This window comes from Zootoca vivipara, chromosome 5, assembly GCF_965207765.1.
Source record: "Zootoca vivipara chromosome 5, rZooViv2.hap1.1, whole genome shotgun sequence".
In the NCBI taxonomy this organism is placed as follows: domain Eukaryota; kingdom Metazoa; phylum Chordata; class Lepidosauria; order Squamata; family Lacertidae; genus Zootoca; species Zootoca vivipara.
The window spans coordinates 68291516-68306917 of record NC_142588.1 but is presented as its reverse complement, the minus strand read 5'-3'; the positions used below and the strand labels follow the sequence as shown (position 1 = coordinate 68306917).

General features: G+C 42.1%; 1 protein-coding gene across 2 annotated transcripts in view; it reads left to right on the top strand.

Annotated features, from left to right (window-relative positions):
- DOCK10 (dedicator of cytokinesis 10) overlaps positions 1-15402 on the top strand; it is a 177961-nt gene that overhangs the window by 12853 nt on the left and 149706 nt on the right. The window lies entirely within an intron of this gene.

Below are 15402 nucleotides of genomic sequence, written 5' to 3'. Positions count from 1 at the left end.
ATTTGTAATCTGCACATATCCTGACTTCCCCATTTGCTTTAAGGGGTGTGACGATTGGAGTCTCCCACTTAGCAGAGTCCACGGGTGAGAGAACTCCCTGCTTGACCAATTTATCCAGCTCTGCCTCGATCTTGGGTTGCAGTGCAAATGGCACTCGCCTTGGTTTGAGTCGGATTGGAGCCACCCCGGGGTCCAACTCGAAGTCAACTGGGGGCCCTTTATAACAACCCAGTTTTCCATTAAAGAGACCAGCAAATTCCTTGCATAATACCTCACTCATCTCAGGGCAGGTTTGGATTGAATTAAGCCCTGAGATACTCAGTCCCAGGGCAGGGAACCAGTCAGTGCCCAGGAGACTGGGGCGACTGCCCTTCGCAATCACCAGTTTGAGTACAGCCTGTTTGTCCCGGAACTGTACTCTCACGGCACACATTCCCATAACATGGATGCGACCAGCCCTCTTCTAATACACAGCCTACACCTATCTATCCAGGCCCTGAGATCTGCAGGGAAAGGTCTTCTGAAGCTCTGGCTAGTACCTGTGGTACATTGGGTGGCGGTTTGCTATAGGACCTTTTCTGATGTGCCAGCTATGGAATACCCTCTCATCAGAAATGCAGCTGGCATGAGTTTTGATGCCAGCTGAAAACAACTTCGCTGAGGTTCCGTATTGGCCTGAATATAAACCGTACCCAAATATAAGCTGCAACTTTAAAATTCAAGGGTAGGGAGGGAGGAAAAAAGACAATACCTAAACATAAACTGCTCCTTTAAAATTGCGCAGGCATTCACACCTGATCCGTTTTATCATATGTCTATTTCAGCAGTGATATCGTATTTGTAAGGTTGCGAATTTAAGCCTCACTTAAACTTTTCATGGTCGGAATTTGGAAAAAAAAAGTGAGGCTTATATTCAGGCCAATACGGTATTTCAGAACAGTTGATAAGTCGTCCATTTGTAACGGGGAACTCTTTTCTGCTGTTTGCTTGGTATGTATTACAATACTGGTCTTAATTTGTTACATTTTGTTTTATAATTTCAACAATAAGATTTATATGTATAAACCACCCTCATGATGATGTGCGGCATAGCGGTTTATTAGAAAATATATAAATAAAAATAGGGAAGGCTGGTAGCCGTGGAAGACTAATGTCGAGTATCAAGCTGAGGGTTGGTGCCCTATTGATTAGTTTACAGGTGTGTTTGACTTGATGCATAATGGCTTAGGATTGTTCAAAGCCCTCATTTCTTAAATGCATTGCTATCACTCTTAAGTAGGGTTGCCAGACTCAATAGAGGACAGGACTTCTGTGCCTTTAATTGCCCTGCTCTCTTTTGAGTCTGGAAACCTTAAAGAGAAACCAGAGAAAAGAGAGAAATTGTTTAATTTCCAAGTAAAGGGTCTGCTGGTTTCTCTTTAAGGTTTCCAGACTCAAAAGAGAGCAGGGCAATTAAAGGCACAGAAGTCCTGTCCTCTATTGAGTCTGGCAACCCTACTCTTAAGTATGAAATTGATGGCTAACATTCACATTTATCTTTGGAAATAGGAACTCCACACAGGTAGAAACAAAATTATATGCCATATATAACTGTGCGTGTACTCTTTGTGCTGTATCGTCATGGAATATAAAATACACAATTATTTCTATCGCTGAGTCCAGATACAGCTTGTTTAGCTTTCTTTTGTTCTTGAGGGTAAGATAGACTGACTGGGAGCAAATATGAACTTGCATCGCTTTGACATGTTGACCTAAATTAAATGATGCAGATATAATGGTGTTTAATGAATGCAGCTAGCTTACAAGCAGCAGCAGGAGAAAAACACCTCTTTTCTAACTGGAGACAACTGATACCAGCATGGATGTGAAGAAAGGAAAATTAAATCTGATCAACAAAGGAATGTTTTTGCTGGTTTTATTTGTTGCTCTGCCTGTTTAGGTTGACATTATTTCGAGTGTAGGTCTGTTACAGGGATGGCTTCCCACCATGACCAATGACCAGGGATGGTGGGTGTTGTAATCTGGCAACATCTGGAGGGTGACAGGTTAGGTTTAAATGTTTCTTGAAAGTAATTTCCCCTTCAAGTGGATTTCTCTCTATACTGCTAGTTATAACTACAGTGAACCTCAACTCTCCCACTGAATTCTTCCATACTTAATCTAGGACAAGAAAAAAGAAAGGATATGAATTTTATGAAAAAGCACATGCGAAAGGGTACTCAAAAACCTTTGGTTAACCTATTTGGTATGAGAAGACCTTATCTGAAATCTAAAAAGTACATGCTAACTGTAAATTTAAAACGTCAGGCCGAGTAATTTTTTAGTTACCTCAAGAACATTATTTTATCTTTTTTTTTAATTAAAACCTTCCCAGTGCCTGCTTACCCTTGATTATTTCCAGCAGTAAGGTAAAGGGACCCCTGACCATTAGGTCCAGTCGTGACCGACTCTGGGGTTGCGCGCTCATCTCGCATTATTGGCCGAGGGAGCCGGCATACAGCTTCCAGGTCATGTGGCCAGCATGACAAAGCTGCTTCTGGCAAACTAGAGCAGCACATGGAAACGCCGTTTACCTTCCCGCTGTAGCGGTTCCTATTTATCTACTTGCATTTTGACATGCTTTCGAACTGCTAGGTTGGCAGGAGCTGGGACCAAACAATGGGAGCTCACCCCGTCACAGGGATTCGAACCGCCGACCTTCTGATCAGCAAGCCCTAGGCTCAGTGGTTTAACCACAGCGCCACAGCAGTAGTCATGTGCATTGTTTATAACATCTCATTCTGCTGACCAGGAACCTTGGGTTGGATTGGGGGGTGGGACCATTTTATCAGGATCGGACCTACAGCAGGTGGCAAAGGATTAAAGTCCCTACCCCCCCCCCCCGATTGGGGCCTCTGTACCTGCTATTTAACTTTTAAAAGCCATTTACATAATTGTTAATTGTATGAAGGGCATGAATTGTCATTTGCACTGGTGGATGTCCAAGTGAATATAGATGCCAATGATCTGAAATAAGTTTATGTTCTGCATACAACAGAGTCTGATAAACAAAGCAAAGGCAGTGGGACTTCAGAAGCTATTGAAAGTCTTATGCTAGCCACCGTTGCAGAAGAAGCATGACAATCAGATGGCTAAATTAAACATTATTAACTTTTGCTAAACAAAAAAATACTAAGCTAACACAAGCAAATGAGACATGAGTAAACTCATGATCAAATATGGAGTGAAAAAAGAAGCTATGAAAAGGATGGCTTATCATTTCCTCTCTCGGCATACGCTCTTATTGTTACTTTGTGTTCTGGCACCTACTTAAAGGGTCTGGATGGATTTCTGTTTCCACCCACCCTTGTTCTGGTGGGTTCAGTTTCATAAACACAGAATGTCTATCATCTGTGAAGGTGAAATTTAACGGCATTTTGCTTGTATGCATGCCAGTTGGTATGTAGGGATGGTGATGATTTTCTCAACAATTGAACTTGCACTTGAGCGGAACCCCATTAATTCAGTCTACAGTCAGAAGAATAGGGTGGGTCTTGGTGTGTGAGAGTGAGTGAAGTGTCAAAGGCCAGGGTAAAGAATTATAGAGTTGGAAAGGACCCTGAGGATTATCTAGTTCAACTCCCTTGCAATGCAGCTGTCAAGAGATATGTCTTCAGCAGCTGCACTTCTGTAGGGAAGGAATTGCACAGCTTAGGACAGTGATGGGCAATCTTTTGAGCTTGGTGTGTCAAAATTCGCCAAAAAACTGAGCATAACTCAGGTGGTGTGTCACTTCAAGAAAAAAATCATAATTTTTGTTATTTATAGTTTAAATAACAAAAATGTATAATTGTAACTGTATTTAATAAACCAAAAACTAATTATTTAACTTATTTTTTTAAAAAAATATTCAAAAAGGGGAAAAAATAAGGCAAAACCCAGAGGTCTTTCCCAGTGGGACTCTGGGCTCAGGCCTTCCTCCACCGGGTCTGCCGCTGGGGAGGTGGGCTCGGGTTGGGCCTGTGCCTCCTCGTGGCCCTCTTCAGCCCACCTCTCCCCTCACTCCCACTCCTTGAGAGGAGGTTTAAAATGCATTGGGGTTGACCCCCTCTTCCCCTTGTGGCTGTGTGTGTGTGTGTGTGTGTGTGTGTGTGTGTGTGTGTGTGCTCACTGCGGTCTCCTGCTTCAGTCTCCCAGATTTTTAACAGCTTCCCGGTTTTGTTCCACCCAGCCTTCTACCACAGTATTTTAATTATTATTATTATTATTATTATTATTATTATTATTATTATTATTATTATTATTAAGAAAAAGGGGGAAGGTGGAGGGAAAAGGCTCCCCTCTCAAAAACAGTCAGACAAGCAGGTTTCAGTTTAAAGACAGGCCAGCCACTCTCTGTGGCAGCTCCTAAGCTGGTGATGGTGAACCTGTGACACGTGGCGGGAAATGGTTATCTTTGCACTAGCTAGTGACACCATCATGTCACGTGGAGTTGACAGAAATGAAACTTGGGCTGGATGGCATTTATAAGATGGAACTGACTTCTTATGATATAACCCCTCTCACCAACCTCTACTAGTTCTGACTCTGAAAACTGGTACAGTGGTACCTCGGTTTACAAACACAATTGGTTCCGGAAGTCTGTGCTTATCCTGAAGCGTACTTAAGCTGAAGCGAACTTTCCTATTGAAAGTAATCGAATGTGGATTAATCTGTTCCAGACGGTCCGTGAAGTACTTAAACTGAAGTGTACTTAACCTGAAGCAAACTTTCCCATTGAAAATAATGGAAAGTGGATTAATCTGTTCCAGACGGGTCTGCGGAGTACTCAACCTGAAGCGTACTTAACCCGAGTTATGAATGTAATTGGTTCCGGAAGTCCGTACTTAACCTGAAGTGAACTTTCCCATTGAAAGTAATAGAAAGTGGATTAATCCATTCCAGACAGGTCCGTGGAGTACTTAAACTGAAAATACTCAAACCGAGGCGTACTTAAACCGAGGTATGACTGTACTGCAGAGCTGTCAGATGTACAATTGAGACTCTGAAGTAGAAACTGTCAACAGCCAGCAAAGTACCCTAATTTGCAGAGGAGTTTGTCCCTGTTTCCCCTAAATATGCAATAGGATGTAAACATTTCCCATCCACTGGCTACTTAAGTAATTTTTAGCAAAAAAAATTTTTTTTAAATGTAACCATACAAACATACGCAAAGTAGGCAAAGCATACATAATCTCACCTCAAAATAATGTCAAAATACTGGGGTATACAAGCAAATGGAAAAGAAGACTATATTCAAAAATAATAATTTCTGGGTATTAGAAAAGCAGGTGTGAAAGATTTTATTCTGAAAAGATCACAGCCACAACATTTTTGTGCTTCAAGAATATGCAGCAAATAATATTTAATCATAGAGTTCGAACCTGGAAGTGATCTAGTCCTTCTGTGGAGAACATGTCAGACAGCAATGCATTTTATGTTTAAATGAGAATTACCGGTACATTGTGGATTCCAGTTGTTGGGAATCAAAACTGAGAAAAGTGGTTTTACACTCTTGTCTATGGGTTTTCCATATGCAACTGGTTGGGCGCTGCAAGAACTGGATGTTGGCCTAGAGGTAGGTAAATCACATTCAATTAAAACTATTTTGAAATAAGATTTTAATGGCTGGAATTTAGACCAGAACTCTGATTCTGAAATAGTTTGTCCCAATAATAAAATAGCATTTGTATTTACACCCCCTTTTTGAGGTGTGTGTGTCTTTTTTTATATATATAATTTGTTTCTGCCTATAATTGCCAGTGCTTCATCTCTACTTAAACCTCATGTGTTGATGTTCGGCTCCCTTAAACAGCACATTCTCTACCAACTCGACCTCCTTAAGTGAACCATTGCCTGTTGTCAAACCTTGTCTTGTCTTGTCTTGTCTTTTCTTGTCTGTGTTTCTGCTGCTTAACCTACATTTCATCTAGTTAGAAGAAAAACCATGTCTCTCAATGTGTGTGGCACATTTTTGATGTGATTTGTGTCACAGTGTCAAATTGTGTTATTCACTGTGAAATAAGAAATCAGTCCTGTTAGAATGATAGTGTTTAATTTTCAATGGTTCTATCTTCAGAAATGTATATGTGTACAATGAAGAAGGTGGCTAAAAGACGAAGAGGTTATCTGCAAACCTCACCCAGTTATTAGGGATGCTTGAGGAACCCATTCTTTGTGAATTCTGATTTGAATTGGCTTGATCTGCCCTTCCTTACTAATCTGTGGATCAGAACACAGCTTATCTTGCAGATTTTTTATCTTTTCTGAATTTTGTGATGCAGTTCTCAGCTTAATATAGCAAAAATGCATATATATCAAAATGTAGCATAAATTGCATTTAGAAATTTGTATTTTGTGAGAAAATAGGATCAAAAATATGTATTTAGATTCAAAATTTCAAGCAGGGTTGTTTTTTTTGGGGGGGGGCAGAATCACATTTTAATGTGGGAGAGAGAGAGAGAGTAGATGTATGTAATTTACGTGACACTGAGATGGCCATGAACAAACTGAACCGTCAAGCCCTAAATTGAATTTAGTTTAGGTATAGAGACTTCTGATAATTAAACTGAATGTGACTGACTTCTGAGTAAACATGTTTAGGATTACAGAGCAAGTTCTATTAAATTCCAACTAATTAAGTTCTCTCTTTATTTGACAGGCACATTTATTTAAAAGTTATCATAGACACAAGCTGACTCCCCAGTTGTGTTACATTGATTTATTTTACATAGTCAACTGAGACAATTTTTCACAGATTAATTCATACTCTGCATACGCTGTACATTTCAAGTATTATATACGTTACCTTAGTATTAATTACCACAATCCCATATGATAGAATAGTATTATTATCACCTTGTGGTGATATTTAGGACTGAGGCCAGATTTGGAAAAGGCACTTGCTTTCTCTCACACTTAAGCACTATGATCTTTTAGGTCTTAGTGAATTAATATAACTGAAATCAATTGGATTTTTCTTGCATATACTTTCCCCCTACCCATTAATCTTAAGTACATAAAGATGCTATCCAGAGTAAACCCATTCAAATTAATGGATCTAACTTAATCATGTCCTTTAATTTCAGTGGCTCTGCTCTGAGTAAACCTTAATTGAATGGCACACACTCATATGAATCCTATCCCATTCTCAGCTTTCTGATGAAGTATGGTTACTTTGAAAGCCTTTGCAGGGAGGACAAGAGAAACAACGCATGTTAAAGCAAGATACAAAAACAAAGCCAGCTCAAAACAAAACATGGCAGTGATGCCGGAGAACAGCAAAGGTTAGGTTTTCCTGCTAGGTGACTGAGTGACTTTAGATAGCTCGATAGGAAGTTGTTGCTGCTTTGAGGTGGCATGTTACTTTCTCAGAAATGTTCTTGCCATGTGATCTTTCCACTGTCTGCAAATGCTGTGACTCACTTGCTACTGTGAGGAAGAACAATTGACTTATGAAGGTGAAAGCATACTGTTGTGAGTTTGGGGGATTCCATTGTTGAATTAGCCGGACAAGGGCCACAATGCCCATATGTACAGGTCTTTAGTATAAGAAAGGAAGTTGCTCTGTGCCAGAGGGCAAATGAGTGCCCCCCCTCCCTCAACTGGCTGGTTTAGTTGAACCAAAGAATGGTTCTTGTTGATGTTGCTTACTTAATGTTTTACTTTTTATAAAAAATAGGTATTCTCTAAGCATTCTGCCTTTAAACAATAAATAAATATTATCAGCAACCGCCAGGGGCGTAGGAAAGGGGGCGATAGGGGCGCTCTGCCCCGGGCAGCACAATCCCAAGGGCGCCATTGCGGCTGCCCCCACCTGCGCTGGGTGCCCCGCCCCTGCAGGTGGCAGTCCCCGCCCCAGAATACGCACCACACCCCTACGGGCTACGAACCACACCCCCAGAACGCGTGTCACGCCCCTACAGGCAGTGCATCATGACCCCAGAACGCGTGCCACGACCCTACGGGCGGCGCGCCATGCCCCCAGTGCGCCAGCCCCGCCACTGCCTGCTCTCCGCCCCCGGTGCCGGAGCATGAAGCTCCGCCACTAGCAACCGCATCAGAAGCAAACTTGGAAGAGAGAGGGGGAAAGGAGAGTGACAAACTATGTATCACAATGGCTTCAGATTTGCAAACTCATGCTTTATGCAGCTATTCCAACAGTTGGGGAAATGACTGTTTGGGGGTAGGGGTACTTCCCAATATCTGGGGAGCACTGCATGGGTGTACCCAGGAACAAATCTAGGGGGGGGGGCAAGCTATGGTCATCCAGGTTGTGACATTTCAGCACGGAAAAGGCGAATGAAACAAAAAAATTATTATATATAATTATAGCAGTGTTTTATTACAGTAGTTATACGGTAGTTATTACAATTATTTGCTTGATTTTTTAAAAATTTCTAGTCTAATTACATGTCTTATACTAATATCATTTTTCTTGGGTTTGAAGAAAATGTTGAGGTTTGTTTGGTGCGGCCTTTTTACGTACCTGGACTAAACAAACCGGCAGTTGTGTGGTATAGTAATGCATATACAGTCCTGCCACCATGTACACTGGTTAAAGCAGAATACTGTGCTACACAAACTCTTCACCGGGAACAAAACTGAATTCAATAACCACATCTTTTAAAGATGTAGGAAAATTAAGGAGTACTCTCACCGGAGGAGAGTATGGTAGGGTGCCCCTCTTTCCCTCAGAAAATGTTGAAGATTATGGTGTTAAGCGACCCTCAAGCTACCCGCCCGGTCGTCTGCTCCTGGTGGTCATCTAGTCCCACACCCTGTAATGCAAGAACATGCACCTATCCCATATGGGGATTGGGCCTGCAAAAATTTGGCTTTATCAGCACTACTATCCTGCCAACCAATAATATGCAGCTTGCCCAAATGGGGATTGAACCTGCATCATAGGGGTTATCAGCACTATTATCCTGTCAACCCAGGAATAGTACCTCAAAGTTTTGATGGGACCCTGGGGGTCATCTAATAGCACTTGGCATTAATAGCATTACTATTCTGCCCAGAAAAGTACCTCAGAGATCGAGGGGTCCTAGTGGCCATCTAGTCCAACCCCCTGTAATGTAGGCTCTCCCATATGGGGATTGAACCTACAAGCTTCATAAAGAAGATTCCCAATCCTACCTAGAGATGCCAGGGACCTTCTGCATGCAAAACAGGCTATATTCACTGTGGTACAGCTCTAAGATTAGGTTAAGTAATTAGGCCAAAGGTCATTTAGTAATCTCGACAATTTACTGGAGATTTGAAGAATATAATTTATTATTGATAGAATTTTATTTATTTATTTTCTATATTAAATATTTATTATTATTATTTTATTATCATTCTTACTACTACTACTATTACTACTACTGATTATTATAGAGCATTATTTACTCTTTATGCAAGGCAAGCATAAACTAGCAGCTATGAGAGTAAAATAATCAAGCAACAATAACAAAAGCAAAACAATGTAACTAGGATTAGAGTGATTTAGCTGCTGGCTAGAAAGGGACTTAGAGGGAACCTTTACGATGCAAAAACCAACAGAGGTGACCCAGCAATCCTTCCCTGTCCCAGGGAATGGTCCACACTGTCAGTAGTATGGGCAGGAGTCAGGCTCTGGGGCCTGTAGTGCTTTGCAGGACTGGGGCATGCCTCAACTTGTGCTGGAGAAGCAAGGCGTGGCCACACAGGTGAAGTCCTCAGCTTGTGCTGGAGAGGCAAGGAGTAATCACCCAGGTGAGGCCACTTGAGATCTCACTGCACCTGGTGGCAGGAGCTGGGAGGGATAAAAGCCCAGCATTTCCCTTCAGTTCTTTGCCACAGCAACGCTTTCCCTGCCTGGTTGCATCTGGCCTCCTGCTCCTTGGACCCTCGCCTTGTCGTCGCCTTGCTCCTCAACCCTTGGACCTTCGCCTTGCTTCTTGTTCCTTGGACCTTCGCCTTGCTTCTTGTTCCTTGAGCCTTCGCCTTGCTCCTTGCTCCTGGGACCCTTGCTTTGCCTTCGCCTTGCTCCTCGACCCTTGGACCTTCGCCTTGCTTCTTGTTCCTTGATCCTTCGCCTTGCTCCTTGGACCTTTGCTTCGCCTTCGCCTTGCTCTTGCCCCGTGGACCTTCGCCTTGCTTCTTGTTCCTGGACCCTCGCTTTGCCTTCGCCTTGCTTCGTGCCCCGTGGACCTTCGCCTCTGCCTTCGACCCTGCTTCTTCAGCACCATCTTGCCTCTGGTCCTGACGCCTGCTGACCGGACCGTGACACACACTGAGGATGAACACTGCAACTCCGCTCTCCACTGCCGGCTGTTTTTTTTGCTGCGCAGGAGCTTCCCCCCCTTTTTTTGCTTCTCTAGGGAGGGGCAGCTGCCCCCTCCTGCCCCATGCTGGGTACGCCCATGGAGCACTGGTGTGGAGCTTTGCTGCTGCCTGGGCTATCTGCCTGTAATACTGATGATCCATTGTTCAAGGCAAGACTAAGTCCAAATGCTCACTCCCTTGACCTTCTCTCCTTTAGCTTGGATAAAGTGGTAATCTGGAATTAAAAAATCCTAGTTTTTTTAAAGGCCAAAGAAAGTTCAGTAGGCATAGCTGCAATCTGGGAAGCTACTTACTTAAAATATTTCAGGGTGATCTAGCTGCCTTTCAAGGGTTACTCCCTAGAGGGTGCCATATGCTTACTAATTTCCTGCAGTTCCTCATTTGTCTGTTTGCTAACAGTGGTATCTTGAAGAAATTATGTCACTCTTTAACTGAGAGATATTGTGATTCTCTGTCTGTCTGATGCAAGAGGTGTTTTTTCTCTCAAATGGATGCTGCTCCCCTTTCTAAAGAATGAAGTGTCTGTACACGACAACAACAACAGCAACACATTCACCCTCATCAACAACAACTATATCTGCCCACCATTTGTAATAAGACAGTTCAGAATTACCTTTACATTGATTTCTCTCTTGATCAATTTCTTTTGGCTCCTGTGCTGTGACACATTTTCACTTCAATACTAAAAAAGTTGGTCTTACGCTGTGCAGATTTTAAATTACTTTGTGTTTATCATACTCAAGTTTGCTTTTTCATTGCAGAGAGTAAGCGGGGTGCCGCGGGAATCTGTAATTGGTCCTGTTCCAATTTATGTATTTATCACTGACTGCTAGATATTCATAGTTAACTACCGCTTCTGTTTGCTCATTCCGTAAGTGCTCTGCTTCTTGAACAGTTCCTTTTGTCTCATCTGATCCAGCTTCTATTTTGTGTCACTTTATTGCACTAGATGGACCATTTCTCACAATGATAATGGTGGTTCTTATCCTTTCCCCCTGGGCTGTGAATGTGCTTTGAGTTTTCTTTCATTTGCATGTGTCTGTAACATAGCAGGAGTAGCTAGCTGCAACATATAGCAATGAATATCATATATTTTAAAAGTGGTCTCAAAGCACATTCAGAGTGCTGCAGATCTCATTCTCAGCACTGCAAATCACCTGTCTTGGCCTCTAGTTCTTAGGAGTCATCAACACACAAGAATACGTGAGAGCCAATGTGGTGCAGTGGTTGGGAGAGTATTAGTCTAGGACTTGGGAGACCAGGGTTCAAATACCCACTCAGCCATGAAGCTCACTGGGTGACCTGGGCTCAGTCACTGCCTCTCAGCCTAACCTACTGGACAAGTTACAGGTAGGAAGCCGTGTTGGTCTGAGTCGAAGCAAAATAAAAAAAAATCCTTCAGTAGCACCTTAAAGACCAACTAAGTTTTTATTTTGGTATGAGCTTTCGTGTGCATTCACACTTCTTCAGATACACTTTCTGTTTCAGTGTATCTGAAGAAGTGTGCATGCACAGGAAAGCTCATACAAAAATAAAAACTTAGTTGGTCTTTAAGGTACTACTGAAGGAATTTTTTTTATTCTACTGGACAAGGTTGATGTGAACATTAGATGAGGAGGGGGCAATGGTGAAATATAAATGCAATAAATAAATAAATAAATAAATAAGATGCAATCCAGCAAATGCAAAAATGTTAGCTGTGGCATTGAGAACAATGAGATAGGATGAATCTATGAGTAACCGATTTGAATAAAGGTGATTTTAATAGGTGTTTTTCCTTGGTGATTTGATATAGCAATTTAGATGTATTGCTTTACAGATGAATGGAGCTCATACAACTTAAGCATAAAGACTTTGGCCATACTGCCAATTGATTGATTGATTGATTGATTATTTCAATTTACATCTTGCCTTTCATCACTCGTGTGATCCCTGGCTAAGTAATTTCAATCAAAAAAGCTATACCAAAATATAAAATGTGCACTCTACAAAAATAAATTCTGTCAACGGTCAGAAATGATATGAACAGAATCTGCCCGAAAGCAAGAGAAGTTGAAGAGATCTAACTTTGAAATAAGACCGCAGGCCTTATTATATGGGCCTTTCCCATGAAATCAGCTAGAGAGGGTGACAGTTTTGAAAGGGAAAAAAAGTTTGGTGGTTCAAGCCAAGCAGCTGATCTGCTGTGCTGACAGGTTGTCTTCCTCTGTTCAGCCCAGAACACTTCTTCTGGCATGGAGGTGGTAGAGTTTGAGACTCTTAATCTCAGGGTTGTGGGTTTGAGCTCCACAACCTCCTGCATTGCAGGAGGTTGAACTAGATGATCCTTGTAGTTACTTCCAATGCTACAGTTCTATGATTCTGTTTCCCCCAATCTTCTTTTTATCAGACTGAATATGCCCAACACCTTCAACTTTTTGACATATGACTTGCCTGCCACAGTGCTGATCATCATTTTGCACTCCTCTGCATCCCTTCCAGGTGGCCTACTTCCTTCTTAAAGTGTGATGCCCCAGAACTGTACACCGTAGTCTGAACAGCATGTGCCAAGATGCATCTGGGTGAAAGGATCATTTTACCTTTTGGGTAATAACCTGGTTCGTTCCAGATGTTTTGGACTACTGTGGCCAGCATCCCTGAGCATTGGCCATGTTGGCCAGAGCTGAAAATAATTGTTGTCCAATTAGGACTACCTGGATGACACCAGGTTGAGGAAGCCTTCCATAGATTGTCATCTGGGCCCTTCCAGATCTCCAAATCTAGTTTATACATTGCTGTCTGTATAAAGATAATTTTGTAAGATACCCAGTAAATAAATGTCTGGTTAACAGTAAATAAGTGGAGTTGCTGCTCTTCTTTTCTGCAACCCATTTGGTCTACAGTTGCCTTAGTTTGAAGCACAAAACTCCTCTGGCTTTTCACTCACACATCAGGGAGACCAAGATGATAAAGGGTCTGAAATACGAACCTTATGAGGAATGGTTGAGGGAGTTGTATATGTTTAGCCTAGATAAGAGGAGACTGAGGGGAGCTATGGTAGCCATCTTCAAATACCTGAAGGGCTGTCTAATGGAAGACTGAGCAAGTTTGTTGTCTCCTGTTCCAGAGGGAACAACCCAAATCAATGGCTTCAATTTACAAGAAATGAGTTTCCAACTAAACTTCAGGAAGAACTTTTTGATAGTAAGAGCTGTTCAAACAGTGGAATGGACTTCCTCGGGAGGTGGTGAACTCTCTTTCCTTGGAGATTTTTAAGCAAAGGTTGGATGGCCATCTGTCATGGATGCTTTAGTTGAGATTCCTGCATTGCAGGAGGTTGGAGTATGATGCCCAGGACCCATTCCAACTCTACAATTCTATGAATTACAAAGAGTTTGTCTTGTTCGCCTGGGGTAGATTTTGTTCTCTTTACACTTCTTTATAGCGATTATAAGCCACAGCTGCTTTCCTAGCCGTATATTGAGCAACTCTTCTGTGTCTCCTTATTAAAGTATTTAAAGAGAATGGACCTGACCCAGGACTGTTCAATTCTGTGGGAATTTTCCTCCACTAGTTTTTTAAAGGGATTTGGAAAAGAATTGTCTGGCATCCAGTTGCATGGTGAAATTGGGCCTTGTTGCCATAGAAACCAAACTCCAAGCACTCCAGTATGATATGAGTAAAATAACAGCAGCAGCCTGTCATGCCAGGGGCATTAATATTGCCCAAGGCCATGCAGCATACACTAGAAGAGCAAACTACATACACCATAATGGAAGTGAGTCAAACCCAGAATGGTGCTATTAAGACCAGAAACGATAAGTATTTTAGTCTCATATATCCCAAAAGTGTCAGCTTCATCCTAATGCACAGAAGGAAAGTAATGAAAAGACATTTTCAAGAGGCAGTGAGGCATCCCATTTTGAAGCAGGAATCACTGTGTTGCTGCAAGTGTATTTGCAGAAATGAAACTGCTAAGCATAAAAAGTATGCCTTGGACTTTTCTAACGTGTAACTTTCCTGTGCACCAGATCATGATTCAAGGGAAGGAGTTATCTAGTGGGGGGGGGGGGAAGCAAAGCGTTTCCTGAAAGGATGCTAACAAAACTCAAGGCGGATAGATGCAAATGCTGTTTACTATGCCTGTGTGTCTCTCATATATGCACACATGACAGAATAGATCAAAGTACTGCAATCAGTTCGCTCTTGATACAAGCAAAGAGAAACATTTGGCAGTGGGCAGGAGACTTTTTTTTTTTAAGCAAGCCATTTAATGGCCCTGGTAAATGTTTTCATTTAAATGCTGCCATATTGTGACAGATTACTGAGCAATTAAATCCTAATCAACCCCTGTGTAAAATGGTTCCGGAGAACAGTGTTAGTAGCGCCATTCTCTTTTTAAACAATCCATTCCATGAAACAGCCGTTCCAAAGATTACATCAACAGGAATTACAGGCTTACTCAAGTCCCCATGAAAGTGAATGGCAAGGCTCCCACTGCCTATAAAAGCAGCAGGGCCCTGTGTGTGTGTGCACACCGGCATGTGTGTAGACAGAAACAATGCTTAAAAAGTGAAGACAGATGTGACTGCAGATGCAGCAGAAAGCTAGTAAGAAAATAAGCCTGGAAACAAGAATGTTGTTCCTTCTGAAAACATCTTCCTTGCAACTCTCGCAGCTCTCTTCATTTGTGAGAAACGAGGCTTAGTGCCAACTTCCCCTGAAGTACTCTTACCTCACACAACTGTACCATTAAGATCTTGATATTTATCCAAACGGGGTCGTGTGGTTTCTAAGTACCTCTTTTTAGCAGCTTTCTCAATTACTTCTCTGCCAGCAGTTGGAATACTAAGTTGTTAACTGCTCAAACCCTGCTTCTTTCTTTGCATTAATTATTAGCAATAAAACATTTACAAATGCTTCCCGGTTGGTTACCTTGCTTTTTTCCTTTTTCTTTTAAGGAGTGGTGGTGGCTGGGGGGTGGCTAGCGGGGGGGGGGAGATAATCTGTGCTTAGTTCCTTGGAAGTGAGCCCTCCTAGAAAGATTTGCCACACACAAGCTGCCTCTGCCAGTATAAAAAAATGCCACAG